Source organism: Hyperolius riggenbachi, chromosome 2, assembly GCF_040937935.1.
Source record: "Hyperolius riggenbachi isolate aHypRig1 chromosome 2, aHypRig1.pri, whole genome shotgun sequence".
Lineage (NCBI taxonomy): Eukaryota > Metazoa > Chordata > Amphibia > Anura > Hyperoliidae > Hyperolius > Hyperolius riggenbachi.
In genome coordinates, this window is record NC_090647.1 from 177,058,113 (window position 1) to 177,071,122 (window position 13,010).

The window sequence follows — 13,010 nt, forward strand, 5'->3', positions numbered from 1 at the left end:
CTCTCTCTCTCTCTCTCTCTCTCTCTCTCTGTTAAATACATGAACATTTTAGGAATAGACATATTCCTCGTTAAATATGCAGCACTACATGGGTCCAGATTTACTTTTTTGAAATGTATCACAGGCAGAAACATCTTTAGTACTAGCAAGTGATCTCTGCAGAATGCTCATTACTAGAGTTCTAAAGCCAGAACGAAAAACATAGCTGGTCTCCCAAAATGAAGAAGGGAATTCAGCATAATAAACTGCAACCAGGTTTTGTAACCTAAAAGTGGGTATCCTGAATAATTTATTGCATTCTATTATATGTCGTTAGAGTCCTCTTTAAGTTAGTGCACACATCACCGCTCCAACACACTTTTGTAAAAACAAAATACTTTCATTCAGATGTACTGATGTACAGATGTGAGGACCTGAGGGGGGTTTTCTTTGACATTTTAAATACAACTGCCATACTCTTTTAAACAAAGGTTGTTAGTTATAGGACATCTTTTTCAGCCTTGGAATCCAGATCTTGTATTAATGTTAAGCATTAGAATAATAATTCAAATAATTCAACATGTTTGCAATGAAATGTGTTTTTTTTTGTGCTAACCATTTTTACATGAAAAAAAATTTAACTGCCTTAAATATCTCTATATATAATTGGCAAGTGTCTCTGCGTCCGTTTTTGTCCCTGTGTCATTGCTTTTTAGCACTGCGCATGTGCAGGGACAATACGCAGAGACACTGCCGACCGTGCCGAGAGCCGGAGGACGGGACCAGAAGGGGCGGGCATGTGTGCGCGCGGTGGGCATCACGGGGGCGCGTGGCGGGGGGGGTCACGGGTGTGCGCGCGGCGGGCGTCATGCGTATTGCCAAGTAATGAGAGACGTAGCCCATTTTTAAACGGGCTAAGAAGATGACTGGTAATGTATAGTTTTGTATCATCGCCTACTCAAAGATCTTTTACTAAGAAGTAAGATGATTATGTTCCGTGATCTTTTGTCATGTTACAGCAAAGGGCTACATGGACACATGCAAGGATCCTCTGCCTTAGCTCACACCCCTTTATCTGCAGCTTTGTTTTCCACAAGGTTGCATGTCACCACCACATGGCCGCACCACATTAGTCCAATAGGTTGCTGTATGGATATGGAGAATAACATTAACACTTCTTAAAGAGGAACTCCAGTGAAAATAATGTAATAAAAAACTGCTTCATTTTTACAATAATTATGTATAAATGATTTAGTCAGTGTTTGCCCATTTTAAAATCTTTTTAAATCCCTGATTTACATTCTGAAATGTATTACATGGTGACATTGTTACTGTTTGCAGCCAGGTGATGTAGCTGCTGCATGTTTTTTCGACAGTTGGAAACAGCTGTAAACAGTTATTTCCCACAATGCAGAAAGGTTCACAGACAGGAAACTGCCAGGAGTATGTACTCAAGAGTTTCTTGGGGGGGGGGGGGGGGGGGTTCACCACAATATCAGTCATTCAGCGCCCCCTTATGGTCTGTTTGTGAAAAGGAATAGATTTCTCATGTAAAAGGGGGTATCAGCTACTGATTGGGATAAAGTTCAATTCTTGGTCGGAGTTTCTCTTTAACACTAAATAGGTATAGAGGGTCAAAAGTGACCCTCTTTACCTATCTACCTGGAAGGGGACAGACATCTTGGCATCCTCTTTTTAAAGGGTGCCCCACATTCCACCATAAGCCCATCAAGACCTATCCTACATGTATAGGGGTAGTTATCCCCATTTCTTCCTTAGCACTGAAGGTGGAGACGAGCCCCTGTCCAAGATATGGTCCATGATATAAAAAAGGGGCTTTGTTGGAGAGGGGAGGATTTGTCACACCTCTCTTAACCTCCCTGGCGGTAAGCCCGTGCTGAGCACGGGCTATGCCGCCGGGAGGCACCGCTCAGGCCCTGCTGGGCCGATTTGCATAATTTTTTTTTGCTGCACGCAGCTAGCACTTTGCTAGCTGTGTGCCCGATCGCCGCCGCTACCCGCCGATGCGCCGCTATACGCGTCGCCGGCGCCGCAGCCGCCCCCCCAGACCCCGTGCGCTGCCTGGCCAATCAGTGCCAGGTATCGCTGTGGGGTGGATCGGAGTCCCCTTTGACGTCACGACATCGATGACGTCGGTGACGTCAACACGCCCCGTCGCCATGGCGACGGGGGAAGCCCTCCAGGAGATCCCGTTCTTCGAGGGGGTTGGGGGGATGCCGCTGACCAGCGGCTATCATGTAGCGAGACCTCATCTCGCTACATGAAAAATAAAAAAATTTAAAAAACGTATTTGCTGCCCCCTGGCGGATTTTGACAAACCGCCAGGAGGGTTAAAGAGACTCCCATGTACTATATGTGCTGGTATAGCTTGCATGGAGAAGCCCCACACATGTTGACTCAGGCATTCTGGCCATATCAGTCTGCATGGGTGAGAAGGGGTTAAAGGAAGCTTTGGAAAAGGTGGAGGGGGCTTTACATTTATTAGATTAAAAAAGACATCCCTTCACCCCCTTTAACTTTTTTTAACTCCTTCTTTGAAAAACACCAGAGCAGCCTGACACTCCAGGAATTGTAAACACTGCATTGTAGTTTATGCAGGTACGTATTTATTCAGGACTATGCAAATCTCGTGGAAGTAAGTCAAACTCAACTAAACTTTCTCTTCTATCACGTCTGTATGGCTAATTAAAACATCTCACCACTTTTTGGATTCCTTCATGTCAAATACCTAATGCTACCTTTACTCTGTATGCACCGCATAATGCTTGCACACACTGCATCCATTAACATGCACATATTATTGTTATAGCAGGAATATTTGCCATGAAATGTGTGTGTTTATGCTCGATATCCATAAAAGCACCATAGATAATGTAATCCATTGCAACACAGTGACAGAAACATTCCAATATTACTGTATAGGCAATGCGTTCACAAGCACTAAAGCAGTGCTACAGACCACAAATGTTGGTATATTTATATTTCCTTTAAAATGGGGTCCGGATCCATAAAGCATTAAACCTGCATTACTGACTTCATCCTCATCTTTCTCTCTTATGACATACTGTCTGTCTGCACTGCTCATCATCCTTGTGCAGATCTTCAACACTTATTGAATCTGAGTTTTTGACCATTGATGAGCCATTCCTTTGTGTAATCAGTGTTATTCAGAGACAAGTATTCAAGGATGCTGCACCAATGATCAGAGGCTTATTTTCAAAATGTTAAAGTGACCCTGTCCTGAGAGAGAAATTGAGGCTGCCACAGAGATTTTTTTTTAAAACAATTCCAATTGCCTGGCTGCCCTTCTCCTTTTGTGCCTCTAAAAACGGTAAGTTATTAACCCAAAATGCATAGAGTTGGTAAATTGTGGGTTTCATACAAATTAAATGCTACTTGTATGCAGCTTCGAATTGGGCTAATCAAATGCACTTTTTGCTCATTTCAAAGCTAAATACAATTTTCATAAGCATCTAACAGACCGTTTTTAAAACATTAGGTCTGAGACCCACTAGCAGTGCTTTCTAAGGGCCGGTGGTTTGTAAAACTCTTTCTAATGCAATGCTATGGGGGATTTTTGAATTACATTAGCAAGAGCTTTTCAAATCAAAGTGCTCAGAAAAAGCTTAGAAAAACACTGCTAGTGGGTTCCAGGCCTAAGGCTCGGGACTCAGAATGATTTCAAACCACTAATTTCACAACATTTTTTCTAGACCTTCTTTGTAAGAAAATGATTTTGCCTGTATTCCCTCAAACTAAATTGCTCCAAAAATGCTGCAGCCCAGATGTGGAGACACCACATAGGATTCCACCGCCGCATTACATTGCCGTTCAACAAATACCCCTTAAAACGCTCTAGTGGGACCGACCATAAAGAGAACCAGAGATGAAGCACCCTCTTGTATTTAACCTTATAAATCAGTGGGAACATGACAGTAAACACCTAATCTGCTCTTTGTTTCATTGTTCTCTGTTTAATCTGACTGTTATCACCTCTGATAAGAATCCTCGACTGAGCACTCAGTCTAACATTGCTACGCAAAGATTATAGCTGAGTCTGTCTTCTCTGGTGTCTTTTCAAGCCCAAGCCTGCCCCCGTGTGGCTCTGGTATAATGACTCAGCTATAATTATTCCCTGCAAAGCCAGACTGAATGCTCAGTCTGGGATTCTTATCACAGCTGATAACAGACACTTAGCAGTGAGGATGAAACAGAGAGCATGGTAAGTGTTTTCTCTAAAGTTCTTACTGATATATATGGTAAAATACACAAGGGTGTTTCACCTCTGGTTCCCTTTAAGGAGGTGTGTTCAGTTCAAGTGCTCTGAGTAAGTAATAATAGTAAATTATGTATTTTCTGTATCTCATTGTTTTGTAACTGTCCATAGTTTATATTTTCTTGTGTACAGCAATGCAGAATATGCTGGTTCTATAGAAATTCACAGTCATAATCAAGGTCTCTTTTAGTATGTACAGCTTGCTTTTAGGTTAACTTACCAGTATTTGAACCTGAATTTTTGGTGAGTTAGAAAACACAACGTAAACAAGATCCTGCCATTAAACTATCACAAAAAATGTTAAATGTTAAAATGTGGTACATGATGAACACATTAATAAAAAGGACATTTCTCCCAGAATAGAATGAGCTATAAATCACTTTTTTCCTATGTTGTTATCACTTACAGTAGGTAGAAGAAATCTGACAGAACTGACAGGTTTTGGACTAGCCCATCTCCTCATGTGGGAATTTCAGAGTTTTCTTTATTTTCACAAGCACTTAATGAATGGCAGTTGCTCAGTCCAACTGCCAAAATCATGTGCAAATAGGAAAGGGAGGTGGCCTGCATCTTTGTATATATCCTTTCCAGGGAGTGGTTTTGTAAAAAATAAAGATAAATATGAGAATCCCCCATGAAGAGATAGACTAGTCAAAAATCTGTCAGTTCTGTTAGATTTCTACAAAATACTGTAAGTGACAGCAACATAGGAGAAAAGTAATTTATAGCTCATTTTACTCTAGAAGAAACATACTTCTTATTTGTTTGTGTTTACATGTACTGTAAATGTTACAATTTTTTTGTGATAGTGGTCCTGTAAAACAAGGTTTTAAATAGAAAAGGTCCTATTAATATTTGTAAAAGAAAAAGTTACCCTAATTTAGATGTAATTGGTTTGAATTAGACCTAAATAATAGATATAAGTCATCTTGTATTTATTGTTGTGTTTATTGCTGCTGCTTATGCATTCTACTTAACCTCTAGTCAGAGTTCTCCTTTAATATAAAATAATGCAAGTTACCAGAAACCTTCTACGCCCTTTCTGAGAAAGTGTACATTTCTAATACATCAAAATTCTGCTTCAATGGGACTAGTAAGTTTAGGAGATTTCAAAGTGAATGCAACCTCAATGACATTTTAAAATAATGCAAACAACATGGTTTTGGAGACATAAAAGGCAGCACTCAGTTTTCCTCTAGACATCCCTGAAGGAACAGCTGTCTGGCTGCTTCCTGCTCCTCTAGCCCACTTACTGAACATTCTATATTATGTTGGCACCAAGACTACACCTTCCAGCCATTGTCTCCTTCACAGATATTGCTTCATAACCGTGAAACTTACAGCACAGGAACTGTTAAGCTTGTCCTTAAAAATGCTTACATATTTAAAAAAAATAGTCACTGTAATTGCACACAGAGGGAAAAAGAAAAGCTTACAGCTTACTACATATAGTAGCAAAAAATATCTTACAGTGCTGGTGCATAAAGGATTTTATCATATAACACCATTTTGCACAGATACGTGATCATTTCATACTTGAATAAAAATGAACAGATGTCCTGGGAATGCATAATCTCCTAACATTGCACAAGAATAATCAAAATTCTATTTCTATAAAATGATGTGAAACTGTCACTTCTGTACTTTTAAACACTCATTCCTACTATGAATGAATTATGATATAAATCGATTAGATATAATAAGTGTGTGTGTGTGTTCTTATTGTTAATTAATAATGTTGCAGGACAAATATATTCACATATGTATTTATAGCCAAACCTTAGCTGCTTGTAACCGTTCTCAAGAGTTGGTCAGGACCATGCACTTGCAACCTACCTGTGCAAAAGAAAAGAAAGGAGAGAGGACAATTAACTCAAGCTGAATTCGGTCTAAATATTATGTTACATATTTATATGTAATACTTTTGTTTACAAATAATGAATAAAAGTGTTGTATGTGAAGTTATAACATTTTGTAACCTAAAATCATGATAAAATAATATCTATCTATCTATCTATCTATCTATCTATCTATCTATCTATCTATCTATCCATTTACATATTAGATATTGTATGTACACATGAACTCTGTTTTTCTACCTGTGTTTCTAGATGTTTGATTGCACTTTTTTTGTATCTAGTCACTACTAATGTCCGTTTTGTCTGTATAGCACTATGGAAGCTGTTAGTCCTATTAAAATAGTAGTAATAATATTCTTTTTTTTTAGATGATAAGATGCTCCTGACCATAAGATGCACTTCAGTCCAGAGGACAAAAAACAGGGACGATATATACTAAACCTGGTGCATTCATGGTGCAGGGGGGCAACTTGTGAATCTTATCCCTTGGAACTCTCCTGAAAATATATTGGGTTTACAGAATAATAAATTAGCCAGTCTTCCGTACTGTATTTAAGGATGGCAATGCTTAGGAAAACTCATAGAGAAGCATGTGATCAGTTCGATTTTTTTTATAAGGTTCTGATTTGCTGTGATGGTTTGCTGGTTTAACACAGGATCATGACCAGTTAATCAGAGCCTTACAAATCTAGCAGCTGATCAAATTGATCAAATGCTTCTACATGGGTTCTCCTAAGCATTGCCATCCCTAACCATGGCGTTTGTTAAACTCTGTGAATATGTTTCTAAATTGTATGGGCATGTCTAAAAAACAACGAAGGGTGGTGTGCAGTAGAATCCTTTTGCAGCTAAAGATCTTCAACGGCTTTTGCTGCTGCTGTTTTTCTATGCAATATACCTTGTACATTTGTAGACTATTTTAAAGGACATCTGAGCTGAGAGTGATATGGAGGCTGCTATATTTATTTCCTTGTAAACAATGCCAATTGCCTGGCAGGCCTGTTGATGATCTTCTGGCATATGCAGTGTCTTAGTCAAAAACCTGGAACAAGCATATGGATAATCCAGTAAAACCGGAGTCAGCTGAGTTAGAGAACCTGATCTGCTGCATGCTTGTTCAGGGACTAAGGCTAAAAGTATTAGAGACACAGGATCAGGAGGACTGCCAAGCAACTCGTAGTGTTTAAAAGGAAATAAATAGGTCAGCCTCCATATCACTTTTACCTTGGGTTACCTTTAAGAGTTTGGTGCTGAAGAAACCGCTCAATAATAGCCTGAGCAACTGTTGGGGGAGGGGAGGGGAGGAGGGGGCATATAGGTGTGAGAAAGCAATCATGGTCTAATGTGTGGGTCAGATCAGCATTTTAGCAACTTGGCTTTGGGAGATGGAGGACCATGTTGCAGCTCAGGTTCCAATGTGTCATTGCAAAGATTGAGGCCATATACAGACAGAAATCCTTATCAGCCAATCAGCATGGGGCCATATTTCCTTTTTCATAAGGTAAACGACATCTGGGCATGGATTATTCTGCATGTAGTTTGTGAAAGGAGAGGAGAGGGACTGTCATGCAGAGTGACATATAGAATGTGAAGACTGTTCTAGCATTATCTAGCTTATTGTGTTAGGCAGGAATTAGGAAATCCATTTTGTAGACAGGCATAAGACCATATTTCTTTTTACAGGTGTGACAACCAGGCACAGATTATCTGCCGATTTGCAGTTTTGCCATGCAGTTTTCTTAAGTCAATTTCCCTGTTATCTTTCATTTTTTTCCCCATGACAATATTTAAATAATTTTTCAGTAACATCGCTCATTCCTGGAACTCTCCATCTAATCCCATGTAATATTTTTCTATAACTTGTAATAGTCAGGCAAGTCATTTCTACATAACAATTCATCTCCATGCGCTTTAGTGTATATTCCCTGCAATGTGTTTGTCTGTTCTTTCTATATTTTGTTGTTGTATTTGATGTTTTTTAACCACTTAAAGTGAACCTTAAGGCAAAAAAAAATGAGTTTTACTCACCTGGGGCTTCCAATAGCCCCTGTCCGGTGCCCTCGACGTGTCCCTCCGATCTTCCTGTCCCCGCCAACGACCACTTCCGGGTTAGCCGCCAGGACCCGACAGGCTGAGAACGCGAGTGATTCTTTGCATTCCCAGCCACAATAGTGCCCCCTATGCTGCTATAGCTGCAGGGGGCTATTGGAAGCCCCAGGTGAGTCAAACTCATTTTTTTTTGCCTTAAGGATCGCTTTAAGCACCACAGGCTTACACCCCCTAGTGACCAGGCTATTTTTACAATTCAGGCAACTTACCACCCAAATGAATCTTGGCTCCTTTTCTGCCCACCAACAGAGCTTTCTGTTTGTGGGTTCTGATTGCTGCTGCAGCTTCTAGTTTTTGATGGCTTTTTTATTGATATAATTGTATTTTATTTTTAAATATAAATGTTTATTTTTTTTCAAAGCTCCCTCTCCTTGAGGTCTAATCAGAGTGATCCTCTCAGCCTATGAGAGGGAATCCTGTGGCAAGCCACTCCAGGGGATAGCCAAGTGACAGGGCGGTCCTCAGTACAGCGCTGCAGTAGATCACAGCGCTGTACAATGAAAACAAACTGTGGTTTTACTATCTAACAGTCTGTCGGCAAAGATCACCGCTGGCAGACTGTTTATGGAGCTCCGCTCTGTCACCCAAGTGGGAATGCGCGCGATCCCCACTAATCCCCTTCCCCAGGACTTGCCGCCAATTGGCGTTAGGAGGGCCTGGGAGAGCCACCTTCCTGATGCCTATCGGCATTAGGCAGTCAGGGAGGGGTTAAATCCATAATAAACAAAGTTTGTATAAGTCACATTGACTTCTATCTTCCACTTGCCTTTTTATCTTTCTCTGCTAAACTCTAGATATGTTATTTATTTTTTTTGTGTCCCATATTATTCAAAAATATATATAAAATCACCAGAGTTAGAAGCAGCAATTGACTGGTGTCATTTTCTAAGAATAGGTCAAGTATAGTTGCAAGTAGTCTCCTTAAGAAGTACGTTATTTCAAGCCCCTTGAAAGTAAGACATTTTAATCCACTTGCATCCCTACAGACCACTTAAAATCACCTTCTTTGGCACAAGAATAGGTCCATTTTAGTTATAGGGGATTGCACTTAATGTAAGAAGAAGTTTCAACTTTATTGCATTCATAAACCCACTTAAAGTCACTCAAAATCCACCTTCGTAATTGACTTCAATGCATTGGGCCATAAATTCCACCAGACCGTTGAATTTTGGACAGCTCGGCACACTTTTCCAATGAGTGGAAAGTGTTATTTGTTATTATAGATTATGACCAACCAAAGCTAACTAAACAAAGCATGACCAAACATAGCTAAAGCATGAGGCCCGGTAGGGTCAGAAACGCGTTAGCTTGCATGCTGTTCTATTTTTGCTATTTTTCTAACATGATTCAATAAAAAGAACTGGTTTTAACCTACGGAAGGTGTGCAGAGGAATCTTTTTGATCAAAGTTAAAGGATACTAGTAAAATAAAAGACAGAAGAAATACGTACTTAAAGGAATAAAAAGAACATATCTAAAAAGCAGATTACTATTAAGAGAAAGCCCCCTGCCCCCTTTTTGCCTGGGTAACACAAATATGTAGTGTAGCCATCAAGAAGTTTCTGATAAAGATCTTGTGTAATATAATCCTTGGAGTTGTAGTACATTGTCTACACTTTGGGCTTGATTCACTAAGACAAATAGCATGCCTTATCAGAGTTAACATGCCTTATCAGAGTTAACATGCCTTATCAGAGTAGCATAGCGAACGCTACAAACCCGCAGGGACTCAAGGCAGACAAAGAGATTTGTCTTTGCAACATACTGCAGCCAGCAACACTTTGCTGGTAAGTATCCGACCACTGGTAAACTCTCTAGTCTTAGCAACTTGTCACAGAGACATGCCACAGCTAAAAAGTAACGTGTGCACCATAACCATGTCACAGCTTTGCAACAGATATATGTAGTAGTACATGTCTATTCCTCGGAAAGTTGCTGCTAGGGTTGACATGTTGTCAGCAGCTGTATTGATTAATAATTGTACAGTAGTAAATGCAGCTGGAAATCTGCAGCTGCTTTAAGTCTCTGCTATATTCTGCCTGCATGTCATAGCTCTTCATATATATCAATATCAGGCTCAAATGAATATAAACATAACCCAAGCAAAACATGATTTGGATCTGGAAAATAATAGAACGATGTTTCACCTGCATTTGACATTGCATTTGAAATGCTTTGTAATGTTTGTATAGCGCAAAACCAAAGACCTCACTATAGACAGAAAAGCAATTCAAATGCATTACAGGACATGATGAATTTAGAACACATCAACATTAAAAAGACCTTCAAACCAAAATCACCCGTCTCTACGAGAAACCACTTTCATGTATGCTAGCGGACAGCAATGTTTATTAATAGCTGGCATGTCAAAGTATCTGGAAGTACCTTCAGGTTGGAACTAAGGGCCCGTTCACACTGCACGCGTTTCCAAATGCGTTTTGGAAACGCGTGCGGGGGGGCCGACACGCAGGACATCAGACATTGCATAGAGTGCAATGTCTGATGTTCACACTGCATGCGTTCCGGACCTGTGCGGTCCGGGAACGCATGCTGCACGCAGATTTTGCAAAATGCGTGGCTGTCCCATTCATTTTTCAGTGATGGGATCAGCCACGCAACGCACACAAACGCGGATGGCCATGCGTTCGTATGCGTTGCGGTCCGCACGCGTTCCGCACGCATGGCCATCCGCATTTCTGATCTGAACGGGCCCTAAATATCTGTTTTTTCACAAGAGGATCCTTTGGTTTCTGGATAAAAAGAATATGTGGAATCGTTAACCATAACTTGGAGCTCTGCTGTGCCTACACCTTAATTTACTGGTGTGTTTGAGGATCAAGAGAGAGATGCATTCTCCATGATTTAAATATGATCAATAACCTTATTTAACGCATTCAAACTGGACATGCCTGAATTATGCTACAAAAATCTGATGCCCACTAAGAATTGAGTATTTAACTATTATTTTTTGTATCAGTAATAACATTGAAATGTTGTGACAATCTGACACAAAAGGAATAACAGACCCAAGCCACAAAAAGACTGGACTTGAAAATATATTGACAACACTAACTAAAGTGAAGCAAAAATATAAATGTATTTATTTAAAAATAGTTTGTGAAAGTAATATAAATCCCTATTAAGCTTGACAAGTAGCAATAGTTCAGGACGAGCGCCCCTAAAAATGGTGCCACCATAGGTGCAGGGCCGGATTTCTACTCTTTTCCGCCCAAAGCCACTGTCACCAGCCCCCCCACCCTTCAGTATAGGTAGCGAGATGAACCCCCCTCCTCCAGTATAGGTAGCCAGATGACCCCTACCCCCTAGAATAGTTAGCCTCATGACCCCCCCTCCCCGTATAGGTAGCCAGATGACCCCTCCCCTTTTCCCTCCAGTATAGGTGTAACACCTCCAGAACAATTTAACTGTAAAGAAATCCTCCATACACCAATCACATTCTTTTAAATAAATATTTGTATTAAATCATATAGATAAAAAAGTTCAGTGAAAAAACATTCATAAACTTCTTTTTAGCAGAATGAGTATAGGTAGGCCTATTATATATATATTCAGCCTGTTAGGATCAGGGCTAGTTCAGGAACCATATATGTGATTCAGTTTATTAGTATTTACTTGTCAGAATTTTCCTCACACAGCACTCTGCAACTTCTTCACAGCTGTCTTTTTAAAGTGGACCTGAATTCTTGCATAGGACAGAAGGAAAAGTAGAGAAATGTCTAGCGGTTGCCTAGCAACATCCAGGATGAGACAAATATGTTGAATTGATGATTGTGAATGATCACTTAACATATAAGAAGCACCGCTGTCTCCTCTGTATTTTGTCTGCCAGCTGTTGTCACACAATCTCTCCAGACACTGCACTGCAGTCTTCACTCCTTTCTTTAATCCTGTCACTTGTTTCTCTGTCTCACTCTTGTATGCATTGCTGTGCTGCTGTCTCTGTGTCACTGTTGTGTCTCTGCTGTTTTCTATTACCTCACTCGGTTACAGGTAATTTTTTACTTTCCTGTTTTTTTTGTTTTTATTCCTCACTATTTCTCTTCTGGCTTATCTCTCCAGTAATGCTGCTCTTTATTGGCCTGTAGTTGTGAGTGGTCTCTCTCCTCTCCTGTAATGTCTGCAGCTCACATTCTCTTCCTTGCTTTAGTTTTAAGTTGTGCTCTCTTATCTGTGGCTGTGCTCCCTTGCCTGTGGCTGTGCCTTGCTCAGTCTGTCTCACCAATAGCTGCTCTCTTTTGTGCCTCTCCTCCATATCATCACACATCAAGCTTATTTCTTGCTGCATCATCAACTCTGTCCCAACAGCTTCCTAGGCTCCTCCCCCCTCACTAGCCTTCAACTGCCAAAACAAAACCGCCATTTCCTCCTGCACATGTCCAGGTTCTCTCACTTCTTTTCTGCTCATGGGCACCTGCAGGCGCCCTTTACAGCAGCACTTCACACAAAAAGTAATTACATATTTAACCCTTGGTGGGAGTGTCCATTGCAGTGACAGACATGCACAGGGTTACATAGGTAGCCAGATGACTCCCTTAATCCCTCCTTTTCCAACCCCCCCCCCCCCCCTTTCAGTATAGATAGCCAGCTTGCCTTCACACCACAGCAGCAATCAGTGTCACTAATTTATCCACTCGTCTCCAGTGCAGAAGCTTCCTCTTCCTTTCTGTCTCCAATGCTGCCCAAGTCCATAGCTGCTGGCCCCAATGCAAGTGTGCACAGAGAGCAAGGTGGCTGCTGCACAGGTGA

The 13,010-nt window shown here is 40.6% G+C and overlaps 1 long non-coding RNA gene across 5 annotated transcripts in view; it reads right to left on the bottom strand.

The window, feature by feature from the left end:
* LOC137544166 (uncharacterized) overlaps positions 1-12,572 on the bottom strand; it is a 218,850-nt gene extending 206,278 nt beyond the window's left edge. For all 5 annotated transcript variants that reach the window (XR_011025752.1, XR_011025751.1, XR_011025753.1 and 2 more), the window contains exons 1-2: positions 11,877-12,572; positions 6,056-6,112 (exon numbers count right to left, since the gene is read on the bottom strand). This is a non-coding gene — a long non-coding RNA (uncharacterized lncRNA). The remainder of the gene's footprint in view (positions 1-6,055; positions 6,113-11,876) is intronic.
* Between the last annotated feature and the right edge of the window lie 438 nt (positions 12,573-13,010).